Source organism: Myodes glareolus, chromosome 3 (assembly GCF_982192425.1).
Source record: "Myodes glareolus chromosome 3, mMyoGla1.1, whole genome shotgun sequence".
NCBI lineage: Eukaryota > Metazoa > Chordata > Mammalia > Rodentia > Cricetidae > Myodes > Myodes glareolus.
In genome coordinates, this window is record NC_142028.1 from 112,279,773 (window position 1) to 112,299,201 (window position 19,429).

A 19,429-nucleotide genomic window follows, 5' to 3' on the forward strand; every position below is an offset into this window, starting at 1 on the left:
AAATTGAAAGACATTTCATCAAGTTATTTTCCTCAAAGACATGCAAAAAAATTAGCCTTCAATGTGTTTAAAGGAGAGTGACTGAATTTTCCATGTCTCCTTTACAAAGACAGAAATCACTGCACTCTTAAGAAGGATTATATGCACAGTACCCCCAAAGAAAAGAGGTATGAAAACCAGTCATTTGGGTGTTTTGAATTATGATTGAATAATTTATGCATGATGCAGTATTTGACTATGGAAGTCATGACAAAAGTAGAACTAAGATTCTGTTTGATTTATTTATTCTATGGCTCATGATTGCAGCCACAGTGGCTCAGAGCTCATGAGGCCTTCAAAAAAATCAGTCTTGACTTTTTCCATTTTCGAGAGCTGACAAAAATGCTAGCATGCACCCAGATCACTCCAATTTCTGCCTTTACAAAGTCTTCTCCCTCTCTTCTCAGAACACTAATAACTTGAGAAGATAATCACCTAAAATAATTGTATTATCCTCAAAGGATTGAGATACAAATATATATTTTGGGATAATTTTCAGTGTACCACAGTGGCCCAGTGACCCGGAACTACAATTTTAAGTCATTTTAACAAGAATGCAAATATTAGGGCATCAAGAATGAAGTTAATAGAACACTGAAGTGAGCAATGCTGGTTCCCGGATTCAATCTGACATTCTGTGCACAAACTAGGTACCCAGATATAACCCAAGGGAAGAGTCACGTGAACTAAGGGGTGATGACTGAATCTCATCCACTGAAAACACTATCATGTCCTCCAGCAACACCATTCTTATTAGAAGTCTTTTGCTTCCTAATGGATTGAATGAGAAAAAGCAAAGTTGAGATTCAGAAATTTGGTAAACTTGTGTGCTTAGTCGCCAACCTATCTCATCATTTAAGAAGTTTGACTGCTGAAGATGAGAAAGACTACTTAAAAAATATGGGTTAGTTTGTAATGTTTTATAAAAATTATTGAGTACATTATTGTGTGTCCTTAAGTAATAACAATGAGATTCAATGTGAGTTCCTAGCAAGCTATAATTATGCCTTAGAAAAGAATAGATTATATATAGTGCGTATAGTAATAAGTTTAACTTCATACTTATATTATTTCTGAAGAGTATTAAAGTCCTTAGAATCTATTTCAAAGTTTTCATAGGCAAATATGTACTGTAGGACATAGTCAAAACTATCGATAAACTTTAAGAATTTTGCAGTATTAGAACAAAAAATATTAGGCTATGAAATACAAAATGACCCTAAATAACTATAAAACTTAATTTCTTTAATAAATTATATTAATTCAATTGAAGTTCCACTATCATTTTTATCAAATCTCTGTTTTACATTATTATGATTCAAGATAGCTAGAGTGTAAGAACAAATCTGTAATATGTATTAAATTTCTAAGTCTACCATGGTCTAACATTTTATTAGAAGTCAATTTAGATTAAGATGTATTCTATTTGTCATTGTTGGACATGACACATGTTCTTCTGTTGACAGAGGTTTCTGTCTTTCCTGGTTCCCGCAGTTGTTAAGTCCCAAAGAAATCACAGAGAGGTCTACATTATTTATAAATTGATTAGCCTAGTATCTCAGACTTCTTATTAACTCTTATAACTTGTGTCCATAATTCTTGTCTGTGTTAGCCATGTGGCTTGGTATCTTTTTCAGTGAGCAGTCACATCTTGCTTGCTTTGTATCTGGCTTCCTCTGTGTCTAGGAGATGACTGCAGACTGAGACCTCTTCCTAGAATTCTTCTGTTCTCATTTCCCTGCCTCTAATTTCTGCCTGGTCATCCCGCCTATACTTTCTGCCTGGATACTAGCCAATCAACATTTTATTAAAAAATAATTGACAGGGTACATACCATTGTCCTACAGCATTCTTCTTCTCATTGTGTCATCTAAATATGCATTAATCAATGAATTCTATTTAAAAATATCATCACTTCCATAATGTAGTATGCTTATCCAAAGTACACTGACAACTCTAGAGTAACATATAACTAAAACATAGTGAACAGTAAAAGATTAGAAAAAAAGAACATTGTCTTTCTGTTAGGAATTAAACTAAATGAGCCTATAAAATCTGTCATTTTGGAAAGGTGTGTGAGGGAAATATCTAGTAATCTGGCTAATTCAGCCTCCAGCACCACAATACCTCACCTGTCTTAAGACCTTTATAAGCATATAGACTTCTATTATCATCATGTGCAAACAGAAGAAATGCAAAAAGAACCTAATTTTCAAAAGTAAAGGAATTTGCCATGGAACTCATACATCTTAGTTTAATTTTTTTGGTCCCACTGGTACTAATGCCCAAGAGAACAAAGTTACACATGTCGTCTTTGTCTTTTTGTTCTCTGTTTATGTCACAGACCCACGGATATAACATAGGATCCTATGAACAACAGTGGTTTCTGAATTCTTCTGGTGAAACTATTTCTTTTGTTTCTTGTGCAAATCTGCCCAATAACCTATTTGATCTTAATATAGGAACCCAGATATTGATAATCCAAGAGAATTCAGGTCACAGTTAATCGAGTTTCTATCCTTTAAAAGATAAAGTATGAAGGTATGAGCAAGGTGAATTCACAATGATCAACTGGACCAAGTGTAACAGAGCCAATCTAAAAGGGAGTTTAATAGACAGACATTAATCCTGTGTTCTTCTCATGCTATGCCTTTTGAACTAGGTTATAGCAAAGTGAAAAAAATTAACACTCTGCTTAACCATGTTACTCCACTCCTTCATTTTGTGGAGTTTTGCCTTTGGATAGAAAGAACTGTATAGAAAAAGGGAGATCTTCTGTTAAGAATTCTCTGTTCAGATCAGCACCCCATTTTTTAATTGGGTTGTTTTAGTGTCTAGTTTCTTGAGTTCTTTGTATATTTTGGAGATCAGGCCTTTATCTGATGAGGGGTTGTTGAAGATTTCCCAGTCAGAAGGTAGCCTTTTTGTCTTACTGACGGTGTCTTTTGCTTTACAGAAGCTTCTCAGTTTCAGGAGGTCCCATTTATTCATCGATTCTCTTATTGTCTGTGCTACTGGGGTTCTACCTAGGAAGTGGTCTCCTGTGACTATGTCTTGTAGACTACTTCCCACTTTCTCTTCTATCTGGTTCAAAGTGGTCAGATTAACGTTGATGTCTTTAATTCATTTGGACTTGATTTTTGTGCATGGTGATAGATATGGATCTACTTTCATTCCTCTACAGGTTGACATCCAGTTATGCCAGCACCATTTGTTGAAGATGCTTTCCTTCTTCCATTGCATACCTTTAGCCCCCTTGTCGAAAATCAAGTGTTCACAGGTTTGTGGGTTAATATCCGGGTCTGCTATTCGATTCCATAGGTCGACGTCTCTGTTCTTATGCCAATATCAAGCTGTTTTCAATATTGTTGCTCTGTAATAGAGTTTGAAGTCAGGGATGGTAATGCCTCCAGAAGTTCCTTTATTGTATAAGATTGTTTTGGCTATCCTGGGTTTTTTGTTTTGCCATATAAATTTGATTATTGTTCTCTCAAGGTCTGTGAAGAAGTTTGATGGGATTTTGATGGGGATTGCATTGAATCTATAGATTGCTTTTGGTAGAATTGCCATTTTTACTATGACACTGGGACTTGTTTCCTCTGCATATACTGGATTTTTGGAATCCAGTCTGTTTGAATGCTCACCTTCCTGGACCTGGAGGGAGGGGGGAGGATCTTGAACTTCCCACAGGGCAGGAAACCCTGACTGCTCTTAGGGATAGAGAGGGAAGAGGAGAGGGAGTGGAGGGAGTGGGAGGGTGTTGGGAGGAGGGGCAGAAATGGAAACTTTTATAAATTAATAAACTTTGAAAAAAAAGAAAAAGGGAGAACAACAACTTCTTAGAGATCATACATGCCAGTTCTAATACATATCCTTGCCTGACTGTGTACTTGACTTAGCAGTGCATTTCTTCTACCACACTTCTGCAATAGCTTCTTAATTTAGAGTTCTTTCTCTGACTGAAACCTTCCTCAGTACAGATGCTAGCTGGTATATATCAAAGAGGTACTTCAAATGCTCAAGCTTCATCTTTCAATAACTTTATTTGTTCTAGCTACACAGACAATTTATTTCTCAAGTGAATGAAATTATTTTAAAAAAGTAAAAGCTGAGTAAAATCAAACAATTTTATGAGTAAGTAACTTGGAACTTATGATTATAGAGATTTAAAGGTGGTAGTTAGCAAATAGAAAAATAAATTTATTCATTTATTTGGTCGCAGGTATCAAACACAAGAACTTATGCTTTCAATACAAGCACTCTGACATTGACCTACAGCCAGAATCCTCGCTGTGTATATTTTTCAAGTCACATCTTGCTAAATGACTCACTGACCTTGAATTCACTTTGTAACGAAGCAGGCCTTGAATTCCTCATCATACTACATCAGCCTCCAGAGTAGCTTGGATTACTCTGCTGTGACACCAGGTCTGACTTAAAATGCTTATTAATGATTTCCTCATGACATTTATCAGTGGTAATATGTAGTATATTTAATTCATAGGTATACCATCTGTCTTAACAGACAGTGCAGGATTCAAGGGCAGAATCCACATAAATTGGCATTGTAACATTTTACTTTCACAGGATCATCTTTGCTAAATTGTATTTCAAAGAACAGCTGTGAAAAGAATTAAAAGAAATTATACAAAGACCAAGAGGTGGAGAGTCAGGAAACAGATAGAGAGAAATAAAAAATAAAGAGAAAAATAGATGGTTAAAAGAGAGGAAAAGAAAATAGAGGCAATCATGTCTGTGTATATAAAACAGAATTGTGAGATGCAGTTTATTTCTGAAGTATTTCTGCAGAGTAATTCTGATGTGCACATCATTTTTGCTACACTAGTTTATAAATAAAGAATATTAGCATACAGAAAATTTCCACTTGCTTACAAGGAAATGTATATAATATAGTTTTTTAGCATGAGTATGAAGCTATACATACATAGAGAAAGTATCAATGAGAGTGTCTATTTGAACTTCTCACAATCTCTTGTTTGTGAAAATGAAGCTTTTAACTCTAAATTCAATAATAACTATTAGTCATGGAATGGCAGGAATCCTTTCTAGAGAGCAACATGGATATTTAACATTTTAAGTCTGTACTTTTACAATCTGTACTTTGCTTTTTGCTTTTTATATTTAAATGCTCAAACTTATTATTTATTTATTTACATTCAGACTATAGTTTCCCCTCCCTCCTCTTCTCCAAGTCTCTGCCCCCAAGGCTGTCTATTCCCATCACCCAATCCACTCCTCCACCATTTCTGTTCAGTAAAGGGCAGGTCTCCCATGGGTATCAACAAATAAGGTATATCCAGTTTCAATAAGACCAAGCACTTCTTCATGTATTAAAGATTGGGCATGATTACCCAGAATGAGAAGAAGGGTCCCAAAAGATGATAAAAGTGTCAGAAACAGCACCTGCTCTCACTGTTAGGAGTCTCACAAGAGGACCAAGCTACACAACTCTAACATATATTCAGAGTGCCTAAATCAGTTCCAGGAAGATTATTTGGTTATTGGTTCAGTCTCTGTGAGCCCTAGGATCCAAGGTTTGTTGATTCTATGGGTTTTCTTGTGATGTCTTTGACCCCTCTGGCCCTGACAATCTTTTCCTGACCTCTACTACAGGATTCCCCAAATTCTACCTAATGTTTGGCTATGGGCCTCCATATTTGTTTCCATCAGGTGCTGGATAAATCCTTTCTGATGATAATGGGGCTAGGCACTAATCTATCAGTATTAGCAGAATATTGTTAGGGATTATTTTATTGACATTTTGTGGCAAACACCATGAATCCCAACACTCAGAAAGCAAAGGCATATGGATTTCTGAGTTTGTGAGCAGCCTGGTCAGAAAACAATTTATACTTTATAAATGAGAGAAATTTATTTCATTTTCATATAAGCTTTGAGCATATTGCCATCATAATTAGGCACATTATGAAAATGCTATACACACATTATCAGGAAATCAATAAACCATTTTAAAAGGTTATAAAATTAATCTAATAAATACCTCAAATTAATTAATTAAAAATTATTTCTAAGTTTTTCCTGCTTATTTTTTTCAATGTGGTCATCATTTTCTGACACCATTGGAAGATGTAAAAAAAATGCAGCATAGCCCATTCTTCTAAAAATATAATATCTATTTGGAATGACCTTATTATAAAAATATATAGACCATACAGTAATAAAAGTAAAAGCCTATAATTGAAAGTAGAGGAATGGATATTTTTTTCTGAGATATGGGACTACTGATGTTACCTAGTGAAGACTAATTTACTGCTCAACAGTGCTTGAACAAGATCTGAAAACATGTTAAGTTTGGACAGATCATTTGCATTTTAAAATTGTATATTTTTTTCCTAATGACTGAGACAGCAACATGACTTTTTCCCATATGTATGTAGTGAGCATGGATGCATATGCATACTGCTTCTGTGTGCATGTTTGTCCACATGAGATTGAGAACATGCGTGCACTGATGTGCATTCAAATGTGTGCATGTATATGTGGAAGTCAAACAATAACTTAATGATTGTCTCTGACCAAATATACTGAATTAGGACTCTCATTTGAAACTAAGATTCCCTATACTGGTTCAGTTAGCTAAATGCTCTGAGGATCCCTTGTGGTGTCTGTCTCCTGCCTTGTGGGACTACAGGCAGACCACATTCTCAAGATTTACATGGTTTTTGTGGATTCCATCAGTCATCACTTTTGCAAGGCACATACTTACCCACTGCTTCTCTCTGCCTCACAATATGCTTATTTTAATGTTTGTATTCTCTTACTCTTCCCATCTTTCTTTCCCCTTCCCATTTTATCTATCTTTGTCTACCTCTGTTTCTTTTTCTCTATCTTTGTCTTGTCTCCCTCTCTCTGTGTCTCTCCATGTCTGTCTGGTATGGTGTGGTGTGGTGTGTGTGTGTGTGTGTGTGTGTGTGTGTGTGTGTGTAGTGGGATTACGTGGTCACTATATGTTATTTATGTGTATCTTTTCTTCTAATATGAAGATTAATTGTGATAATTATTGATAAGTAACCAAATGCTATTTTCATTTTGGTTCATATTTGAGATTTTCTACAATCCATAAAGATTCTGTCATTATATACTTACATGGATTCAGTTTTAAAATAACAGCTAGAAAAGTCTTTAGGTACTAGAAGGTCAAATTAAAGTTCCTTATGCAGGATGAGGCCATCACTTGAAAATCTATACAAATGAGCTCCTTAGAGATCTAATATTGGGCAGTTAAGGAATTTCTGCATGCTATCTGGGATCTACACTTATTTTTAATGTGCAGTATAGATGTTAGTGGTTTCTTCTGCATGGATCTACAGCTAAAATAGATTTCAGTCTCTGGTTTTGTTTGTTCTTTGTATTTATGTCTTTGCATAAAATTTATTAAATAACAAGATAATTAGAAACTACATCTGAAAGACACTTTTTTTATTTTAACAACTTTATTGATTTATAATCTCATTATCTTGTCCATTCAACAGATGTTCATAAGCATATGATAAGAATAAAGATTATTTTTATTCCTAAATATCATATGTCTTAATGGGATTAGCACAACTTAAATCAATTGCTTCCTCTTCTCATCATATGTCTTATTTATGATATTTCATGCCCACTTGTTAATCTATATTACCTGTAAGCTATGATTTAAGAGACTTCTTGAAGGTATCTTTGATGATGATAAAATAAATTAAATGATTTTTCAAAGAAAATTCTTTCCTTAATTTTCATAGCAGTATTTTATATAGAACAGCTGACAGACAATGCAGCAGCAGCAATGCGTTTTCAAGGTCTCAGCCTTGACATCTAGTTGTTAGATATTAGTCTCTGAAAAGAAAAGCAGAAAGGGACCACAAAATCCTCTTTAAGAATTAACTGAAAGACAGGCTATTACATTAAACTTTTTAAAAAGCCAGTTACAAAAAATACAGAATAAATCCCAACAAACCAGCAAGTTTTGGATGTTGAAAAGGCAACACTAAAACAATTGAGTCCAGGTTTGGTCACCTGAATCCTACATGGTTGAAGGGAAGAATCAACCACCAAAAGTTCTTCTCTAGCATGCACATATTCTCTGTAGAATGTACACACACACACACACACACACACACAAACACACACACACACACACACTCACACATACACTAAATCTAATAGAAAAACTAAAAAACTCCTAAACTTGTTATTTTATAACAGCCGATAAGGATAATGTGAGCATGGCTGTATCCTACTGGATCATTAAAAGAAGAATGAAAATTAACAAAAATTCTTTGAGTAATTCAGAAAAGTATTAAACAAACTAGAATATTAAAACTGTAAGCAATAAAAAGGTACTTGACTATACCTTTAAATTATTTTATTATAAATTGAAACCTCTTTAATCAGAGTGCCAAAGAAGCAGAGACAGCTAGTTCAAGCAAATTAAAAAATAATGGAATGTAAATTATTGGTATGCAGAAATGTCATTTCTAGAAAATAAATAAAAGAAACTCTTTCCTTTTCTTATTTTGTACTGGTAACTTTTATTTAAACTGTTTTGTAATTAAAAGCATCAGAATATTTTTGCATAGATTTCTGAACATATAACTGAGAAATAATTAGTTTAGAAAAGCCATTAAAGTGAATTTTGTATAATAAGTTTTCTTGACATATTTTACTGATATATTCAAGAACATTAAGAGGAATATTTAAAGTTACTCTGAAGTAGTGTTTCAAATAAAAATAAAACTGAAGTGGGCATATTATACACAAAAATTTTTTAAAATTATCCAGAGATTATTGACTATTAACACATAGATTACAACAAGAACTATATGACCAGGGACAGGACACCAGCACGTACCACAAAGCAAACTATCTATTTCCCAAAGACATTAGCACAGAAATAATGTTGCAGTTGAAAAATCAAGAGAATGGAAGCATCTAACCCTATAAAATCTACATGCACATACTTACACACATAATCTCAAACACACATACAAACTCACACACTCATGTACACACATGCACACACACAGACATGAACACACTCACAGAAAAACACATACCCTCACACACACTCACACACACAGACACAGACTCTCACACACAGAGACACGCATACCCATACACACATACAAACATGCACACACACACACACACACACACACACACACACACACATCTCAAAATTTTTTTATTGCATTTTGATCATATTCCTCACTCTCTCCCAACTCCTTCCTAATTTACCATATATTTTACAACCACCAACTTGAGCCCTCAAACTCATCAGTCCAAATTATACTGCCCATTTACAGTTGAGTTTGTGGCCATCCACAAAATCATTGTTGCACTACCAGAAGTCAAACCTTCAAGGAAATCTAACTTTACCCTCTTAGCAATTACCAATTACTAATATCTCTTCAGTTAAGAAAAGACGATCATAAGCAGCTACACCTTCCATGTGGAGTTTTTGTCTAGTTTGAACTTGTATAGTTTTCCTGAATGATGAATATGTGATTTATAACACCTGTTACACATCATCAGATATGCCACTGCCCTATTTGTCCAAAAATCATGGGTTAGTTGTAAGCATTTACCACCTCTGGCTCTTAAAATTCTTTCAGATGATGAGGAGGGTTGGTGATATATTTGTGATGAAGGTTGAAAGATATTTTAATTTGCAGGTATAGTGAAGTTAGTGGAATTCAGCTTGACAGTATGTCACTTTACCAAAGTAATAGCAGCTGGTTCTCCACTCTGGCTTATGTTGTCTGTCCTCTGCTTTTGGGTTTGAAAATGTTGATAATTGGCTTGAATTCCATGTGTTCCATGATTCGATTATGTGGTATTTTTGCTGTTAAGACCTTACAGAATCTAGTGTGAATCTCTGAAGAATGATCATGAGCAATGGGAGTATCCTGTAATATTTGGTGATATAGTCTATGGGACTTGAGTAGCCAATAACTTTAAGGCAGAAATCCTATTCATGAAACTAGGCTTTTTTATATATTAGCCTGTTGTGTAATTGAACTATTTTTGCCCAGTTACAGTTAGCTCCCATTAAACTCTTTTTATATGGTATATGCTTACATTTAAAAAAACTTATACAACAGTAAGTTTTCATATGATTTTTCTCAGAAGATCTTTAGAGTTGTCTATCTTTTTATGTATTTCTTCCCATCTTCTCTCCATTTAGCTGTTATTATATTTTCCCCTCCTCCCCTTTTTTATCACTGTGTTCTGTCTTTCTCCTTTAAAAGATCCATTTCATGTTCTATTACTAATTTCCTGACCTTTGAAAATATTTTAAATGAAACAATATATCTAAAAAGCAAAAGCTCACACCTAAAAATGACAGAAAACCTGCCATATTTGGCTTTCTGGATCTGGATCACTGCATTCAAAATGCTGTGTCCAGTTTCATCCATACACCTGCAAATTTTGTGGTTTATTTTTACTTATAAGCTGAATTATGTAAATATACTACATTTGTGTTAAACACAAATACATTGATGGACATTTAGACTGTTTCTATGTCTTTGCCATGGTGAAAGACAGCAAAATGTGAAAGTAAGTTCGGTTTTCAGATATATGCTCAGTAGGGTTATGGTATAAAATATTTTAAGAATGATAATGCAGCAATTGGGGTAACAGCCATGTTTCCAAATTATCTACTATAGTAGGTATTTCTTAATAGTGTAGTGTATAAGAAAGAAAGGAAGGAAGGAATGTAGGAAGGATTCTGTCTTAGAATATTGGAATCTTCAATATTTTTTGTCTTTCGTGAAGCTTGGTATGTGAACTGCTTGTAAATTTAGTGATACATGAAGCAAAAGGACTATAAACTCACATCCCACAGGAGTAGAATATATGTAATATTGGTTAGGTACAAAAGGACACAGAATGTTATCTTGGTGTTTGTGTGGGACTCCTAACAGTAGGAACAAGTGCATCTCTAAATTATTTATTTATTATTATTTTGGCCTGCTTTTGTGACTAGTTTTCTCATATTGGGTTGTCTTAACCAGACTCTTTAGGATTTTTTTTCCATGTATAACTGTGTATTGATTTGTCTTAGTTTGTTGTCATCTCTTAGGGATCTACTCTTTTTAGAACAGAAAAGGGAAAAGGAATGGATCTGGGGAAGAAGGGATGTGTGTGGGGGACACAGCTGGGAGAAAATGAGGGAAGAAACATTGTGATTGGGATTTATTTTACAAGAAAAGAATCCATTTTTAATAAATTAATTTTTCTTTGTTACAGGAGGGCCTGCTTGTTTGTTCCGGTTGCCCAGCTAGCTTACACCAGAAATAACCACACAGAAACTGTATTAATTAAAACACTGCTTGCCATTAGCTCTAACTTTTTATTAGCTAACTCTTACATACTTATTTAACTCATCTACATTAATCTGTGTATTGCCACCTAGCTGTGGCTTACCAGAGATTCTAACTGATGTCCATCTCCAGCAGATTCATGGTGTCTCTCTCCGCCTTTCTTCTCCCAGCATTCCGCCTACCTAAGTTCTGCCCTGTCAAGGCCAAGGCAGTTTCTTTATTCATTAACCAATGAGAGCAACATATAGACAGAAGGATCTCCTAATCCATTTTTTAATCCAAAAAATTAAGAGAGACAAAATAAGGGGCAGAAACCGGACTTCTGTTACAAGTTTTGATGCAGAAATCTAGCTTGTTTCTTGTAGGATGGCTCCAATATGTACATGTGGGGACCATGGGCTCTACAAAGAGAGCCTATAGCCAAGCTATATAATTTATGTGTTTGAAATTATACTGATAATTATATTTACCTTAAGACTCCAAAAAATTTGTTTAAAAAGTTTATGGAATGTTTAGCAGTACTTTTTATATTTAAGAAATATGAAGCTGGACTGAGGAGATGGCTTAGCCATTAGAGACTAAACTCACAACCCAATATATAAGAAATATTGAGTCAATATATTTCTAAAATTGAAATTCTATTCTTAATATCCTATTTATCACTAAATACAATTATATGTTGTCTATTAATAACTCTCATTTGTTTCTGTGCAGTCTTTATTTCTTGGAACCCCACATATTTTTGGACTATCATAGGTATATAGTACAGGATCACTGGTGACTATGTTTTTGGAAATGCTTTGGAGGTATTATGAGCCAGTGGTGGTAAGCATTCAGAGAAGGCAGTAGGAGAGAACTCATAGAGCAGTTAGTTATTCATAGAAGGTACTAGATTTTTAAAAAATCTATTGTAATGTCATCAAGCTCCTCTCCTTTATTTAACTGCCATAAAAGTGAACTTAGAGAAGTTATTCTAAGCTTATGAATTGGGTAATGATTAAAATGTTAAAAAAAAAGAAAAATTAATAATCCTTTCTTGTGCTTATCTGTTAGAAACTTAGAATACAGGCCAGAAATTTGTTTTTCAGTGGGGCATATAACACATTATGAGATAGTAAGATCAAGGGAGAAGTAGAAGTGCACTGAAGACTTATGGGAAAATGTTCACATTATGAATTCAAGAAAGCAACTGGTTTAAATTTATTACATATTGCCTTATGCAAATGAAAGGCTTAGGAAAAACTAGAACTGCTTATTTTTCTACCAAAATAATTGAAAGATAACACAGAGAATGGAGATTCCTAGAAGATAACAGAGAAATATGGCCATATTGACTACATTAATTCTATACTCATCCTTCATATGAAATTTGAATAGTGTGAGCAAAGCTGCTTCTTTAGTAACTTTTTGTTTCTGTAACTATTAACCCATGCATTCTCAAATAACCAATGTTATATATAAAAATGAATAAATATTTTGAAGTCTTATACCACTGTGATGTTAACATAACCCTGGCTCAACTGAAATTGAAGTAGCTTTAATGTATGATGATATATGGAAATGATATTCAGTGGAGTTTCTGGAGACCATATTTCTAATAGCTTTCTTTTCTGAAACTAGTGTTGGTAAGCATTACAGGGACCATATGGAAAAAGAGTATGTGTTCATGTGAATAAATTATATCTTCATGATATTTGATGCCTATACTCACTGTTTATTAATATTTTAATAAAATGCAAAACAAGTGTATATAAGCAACAATTATTTTCTAAATGGTTTAATATTTTAATACTTGACAATGCAAAACTCGAAAAGTATACTAGGTTAAAAATCACTAAGTATTTTTTCTCTAGAAATTCTACATAACATATAAATTCCATGCATATAATTATATTTTCCAATAATTCTTATATAGTGTAGTAACAAAAACTTATTTGTGTTGAGTAATTTGAATAATAAAAAACTGCTAAGAAAAGGACTTTGTTTAGCAACTTTTCTAAGAACGTGGGAGATGGGTAGTAGTTCATTCTCCAAGGGACATTACTATTAAAGTTATACAAATGTGCACACATACTTTAAATACTAAACACTTAAAATTAGTATTAGTTTTGAGTTAAGGCAAATACATGTTATTTTTAAACTACCATTCATTATCCCTGAACACTGGAAAAAAAAATACCTCAGTCAGGAAGTATCTATCTACCCCTGCCTCATTGTAACAATGTTAAAGACAAAGATGTTTTGTATGACTTATTACAGCAATGTACAGTTCCAATAGCTATGCTGTACCTAATGCCATGAAGTAAATGGCCTTTGTTGGCACAAAACATTCTCTCCAGTACAGGCGTGTGATTAAATGGGGATGAAAGAATGTACGGTCATCTTTTTTGTTTTTTGTATTCAAAGATTTATTTGAGAGGAAAAAACTTACAGAACACTGTCCTACATGACAGCCAGGAAAGGAGTCTAGTCGCTGGAGCCAGACAGCAAGCGGAGGGCTGCCACTGCTTTTTAAAGAGAGAGAGACCACACCCCAGTGGGCTGGTATCTCAGAGGCTATTTGCTGAAGGAGCAGAAGGAACTTCCACAGCACATATCAAATCATCCAGTCTCATTGTTGTCATCCAAATCATCAACTGTCACTTAATTTCTAGAAAACATCCAAATCTCTATATCTAGATACCTTTTAGGCTATCCAATAGGCAACTTTGTATAAACACAAAAGCTCATTTATTTCCTTCTGGTAATCTGGTGTTTTTAATTGCACTTTTAATTAAATACAAATTAGAACCTGCAGAATATCTGCCTTTCCCAAAATCATTTCCATTCTCTCTTAACTTCTGGGTCTTTAATCTCTATCTTGCCTGTGCTTCCCTTATGTACAGAATCACCATCTTAGTCTCTGTCCATTCCATCTTTCAGATAAATGACTGTTTTTTAAAAAAAAACACCAAATATTTTCCTACAGAGTCTGTGGATTGGGAGTCCAGAGTGGCTCACTAGGTTATTTGGGCTCAGTTGCCTCACAAGGTTGTAATGAGTTAGCATCCAGAATCTGGGGCTACTCTTGCAATGCCTGAGCTCACTAGCACATGGCCAGGAGACCCCACAGTTTCAGGCTGTCTGATGCACTAGTCTTTCCATAGCCACACAGACTGTGTCTAAGTCGAGAATACATCCACATGCCAAGATATGCCATTTCTAATAAACTGTAAGTCACCATAAGGTCGAATTTTTCATGTTAAAGAAGGAAGGTTGGGCAAGCTCAGTTGGTAAACATCTTATTCTTCACCCTGTTTTTCTGTTTAAAATATAAACATGGTATTACAAGGTGGTATGAGTACCTTCAGGCTGCAAGGAAAGGTGTACTCTGTGTGGTTACAGCTCCGATAGCCAAAACAATCTTATACAATAAAAGAACTTCTGGAGGCATTACCATCCCTGACTTCAAACTCTATTATAGAGCTACAGTATTGAAAACAGCTTGGTATTGGCATAAGAACAGAGAAGTCGACCTATGGAATCGAATAGAAGACCCAGATATTAACCCACAAACTTATGAAAACCTAATTTTCGACAAGGGAGCTAAAGGTATACAATGGAAGAAGGAAAGCATTTTTAACAAATGGTGCTGGCATAACTGGATGTCAACCTGTAAAATAATGAAAGTAGATCCATATCTATCACCATGCACAAAACTCAGGTCCAAATGGATTAAAGACATCAACATTAATCCGTCCACTTTGAACCTGATAGAAGAGAAAGTGGGAAGTAGTCTACAAGATATAGGCACAGGAGGCCTCTTCCTAAGTAGGACCCCAGTAGCACAGACAATAAGAGAAGCAATGAAAAAAATGGGATCTACTGAAACTGAGAAGCTTCTGTAAAACAAAGGACACTGTCAGTAGGACAAAAAGACTGCCTTCTGACTGGGAGAAGATCTTCACCAACCCCTCATCAGACAAAGGTCTGATCTCCAAAATATACAAAGAACTCAAGAAACTAGGCACTAAAACTCTAATTAACCCAATTAAAAATGGGGTACTGAACTGAACAGAGAATTCACAACAGATGAACTTCGAATGGCCAGAAGACACTTAAGGTCATGCTCAACCTCCTTAGCGATCAGGGAAATGCAAATCAAAACAACTTTGAGATACCATCTTACACCTGTCAGAATAGCTAAAGTCAAAAACACCAACGATAGCCTATGCTGGAGAGGATGTGGGGTGAGGGGAACACTCATCCATTGTTGGTGGGAATGCAAACTCGTACAGCCACTGTGGAAATCAGTGTGGCGGTTTCTCAGGAAACTGGGAGTCAACCTCCCTCAGGACCCAGCAATTTCACTCTTGGGAATATACCCTAAAGATTCCCTAACATACTACAAAAGCATTTGTTCTACTATGTTCATAGCAGCACTATTTGTAATAGCCAGAACCTGGAAACAGCCTAGGTGTCCCTCAATAGAAGAATGTACGGTCATCTTTATCTGAGTGAGAATTTAATAATGGTATCTGAATGTCAAAAGTTAATTAGGCTTTTCGAAGATGACTAACTAGAATTAGAAGGAATTAAGTGGAAAGTAGAGTGTGAATGACAGCATAGATACTTGTACATCTAATTAATCATGTCTATTTAGCATCATCTTAGGGTTCAGAACACTGTTCTGAAGATAAGGAAAATAGAGAATTATATAACACATTGTCAAAATAATAATATTCCCTACATTGCCATGTAAATAAGAATTTTATTTTTTTGCTGTAATTTACTGACAATAATTGAAACATCATCATTAAACCAAGCAAAACTTTCCCTAAGAGCATCCTGAGCAGTTCAAAAAGGCACAAAAATAACCATATATTTAACTGAATTCAAATCATCACTGTCCTCAAGATTTGTTTTTTTTTCCTTTGTAACCAAATCAATGAAACAATATAAAGGATAATAATAAAGCGTTGGATAGTATAATCTAGATTGCCTATGAACACCACTCATATTACACCAATCATTTGCAAGAACTTTGCTCCATGTAGAAATGATGACTGAATAACCTCAGTAATTTGCTTATTTCATTTTCATTGCTTAAACCTACTTTTTCATGATAAGAAAAGAAACAAAATACTTGCATTAAAATACCTTAGGAAAATCTGAGATTAATCTTTAAGCCCAATTATTTATATTTTGATGTGGGATTCCCTTCTGCATGCTGTGAATATGTTTTATTACCATTGGTTAATAAAGAAGCTGCTTTAACCTATGGCAGGGCAGAAAATAGACAGGTGGGTAATTCAAACAGAGACATATAGAGAGAGTAGGAGGAGTCAAAGTAATGTCATATAGCCACTCAAAAAGCAAGATGTGAGGTAACACAGTATAAGCCTCATGGCAAAACATAAAATAATAGAAATGGGTCAATTTAAGATGAAAAGTTAGATAATAAGACGACTGAGCAAATTGGTCAAAGAGTAGATAATTAATAGTAAGCCTTAGAATAGTTATTTCATAAGTAACTGCAGGAGCTGGTGAACAGAACCCTGTGCGTGGATAGAAAGCAGTATAGAAAAACCAGGTTAATAGAGAATATTTTTAGCTATAATGCTATTTAGATCTTTCAAAATTAGGCTTGGTTTAAACAAATTTTTGAAATTTAAATTTTTCAACAATAGATTTATTTCCCTATATTATACAGCACGTTTTATGCTGTAAAAGCCATTTGACAGTGTTGGACTATGATAATTCCTTCCAGATATGATGTGGCATATCCCACTGTATGCGGTGATTACCACTGATAAATAAAGGAACTGCTTTGGGCCTTTAGCAGAGCTATAGGGGAACAGAGATAGGTGGGGAAAACTAAGCTGAATGCTGGGAGAAAGGAGGCAGAGTCAAGTGAAGCCATGAAGCCACTGCCGGAGACAGATAAGCTGAAACTTTGCTAGTAGGCCACGACCTGTTGGTGACAGACAGATTAATGAAGATGATTAAATTAATATGTAAGAGTTAGCCAATAAGAAGCTAGAGATAATGGGGCAACCAGTGATCTAATTAACACAGTTTTTGTGTAATTATTTCAGGGCAAATAGCCGGAAAACAAGTGACCTCTGCCCCTACAACAAATTGATGCACCAATATAGTGAACTAAAATCCACATAAAACCTGAGAAAGCCTGGAAAGGAATCCTAGACACAAAAGAACAGAGTTAAGCATGATTTCTTGGTAGCCAGCATTTTGCTGGTGTCATTCTTCAGCTCCTTGAAAAGAGGTTTTCCTGATTCATCAGTAGCAGAAAAGCCATGGCTTTGAAATACCAACTTTCTGGGTCATGATGTCAGCACAACGTCTGGCTCTTTCAGGAACTGAGCATTTAAACAGGGTTTTTAAGCACGGTGTTACAAACTGTTTAATTGCTCAACATAGAATGGCTGCATATTTGGAACTGGGGCAATGTGAATGGCTTGCAGAGGCAGTGAATGAACTTCCACCTGGTTGGACTGTGGACAGTAAGCAGAAAGTACCATATATACCCTAATAATGTCACAGCTTAAGTTTTTAAGAAGTCTTTAGCATTTCAAGAAACACTCCTTGACAGTAAAGAATTAAACATATACAATAAAGACAAATTTAGGTGAAAAAGATCTATAAATGAAACATGGTGTATTTAAAAAATGTACATAAGCTTGGGAGAGAAGAGAAAAAGAATATAGACAGTTATAAAAAGAAGTAAAAGATATTTTAAAAGGTAAAGTCTTTAAATAGACAGTACAGACAATCATAGCTCAAAAGAGTAAAAAGAAAATAAGCCACATAAAGATGGACTATTCATAGAGAGTCTAGATTAAGAATATTATTGTTTTCTTTGAATTTATTGAATGGAGCTAAGTACAAGAGACATTTCATTTTATGGGCTGCTAAGCTAAACAAGCATGTATATTATAAAGGTATCTTGACTTCAGAATTTGGGTCTAATGATATGTTGCTTTAGAAAAGAGGTTCTTCTTTTGTTTTCACAGAGGATGAGAACTTGTGGATTCATTACAGGCTAATGTGATTTGATGCACCAAGACCCCCTGAAAGGTTGCTGTGAATACCCCCCAAATTACTTCACCCAATAAACTGCAGGAAAAATTTGTACATAACTATGCCCATATTCCCAAATATTGTCTTTAAATGTGTGTTTATATAAGGGCATTTTTACATGTATATTTATGCTCTTGATTAAGATATTGAGTGTGTAGCTCATTTAAAAATGTAATGTATAATTAAGAAATATAGGTTAATAGATAATCATATATAATAATCAAGCTTGTAATCATGTTAGCTGGAGTTTCTAGATGTACAGACATATATTACAAATGGGTAGGCAGTTTTCAAACCTTTCCAAGACTACAGAATATGGCATTTAAAATATTTTTTAAAATTTAGTACTTTTCATAACAGTGAGACACATCTGCTCCTGGCAGTACCAATCTACCTCAAGAGGAAGATGGGCATCAAAAAGGCTTCTAATGGAGTTTGCTAGTCATTTGGACAAGAGACTGCTCTTGCCTGGACTGCTTGATGACATTCTTCAGGATATAGAACAAACTGAATGACAAACTACCAGCATAGGTGTAACTCTCTTTGAAATTTACTACTTCATGGAAAAGTCTGCTGAGTACTATGGGACACTAGGCTGAAGATGGATTCCCCAAAGGTATCAAAGAACTTTGGGTGACTGTCCAGGTAGTGAGGTGCCTTTGTCATTCCTAGAGGTTTGGAAGTTGCTTACAATGTACTTTCTGTTTACTTAGGTAATATTATATCCTTCAGGAGGCTTTGATGGAATTAAAGACTTTATGTTTATAGTTACAGTTTTCCTTAGTAATGATAAAATGTAAAGTAGATATAAATATTGTATAACTATAATTTTTGCTTGGTACCTGTTTTGTTATATGCAATTTTACTATGTTAAAATTAAATCCTTCTTTTTTATTTAAAAGTCTCAGATGTGCTAAGACTTTGCTAGTTGGCCATGACCTGGTGGTGATGCACAGATT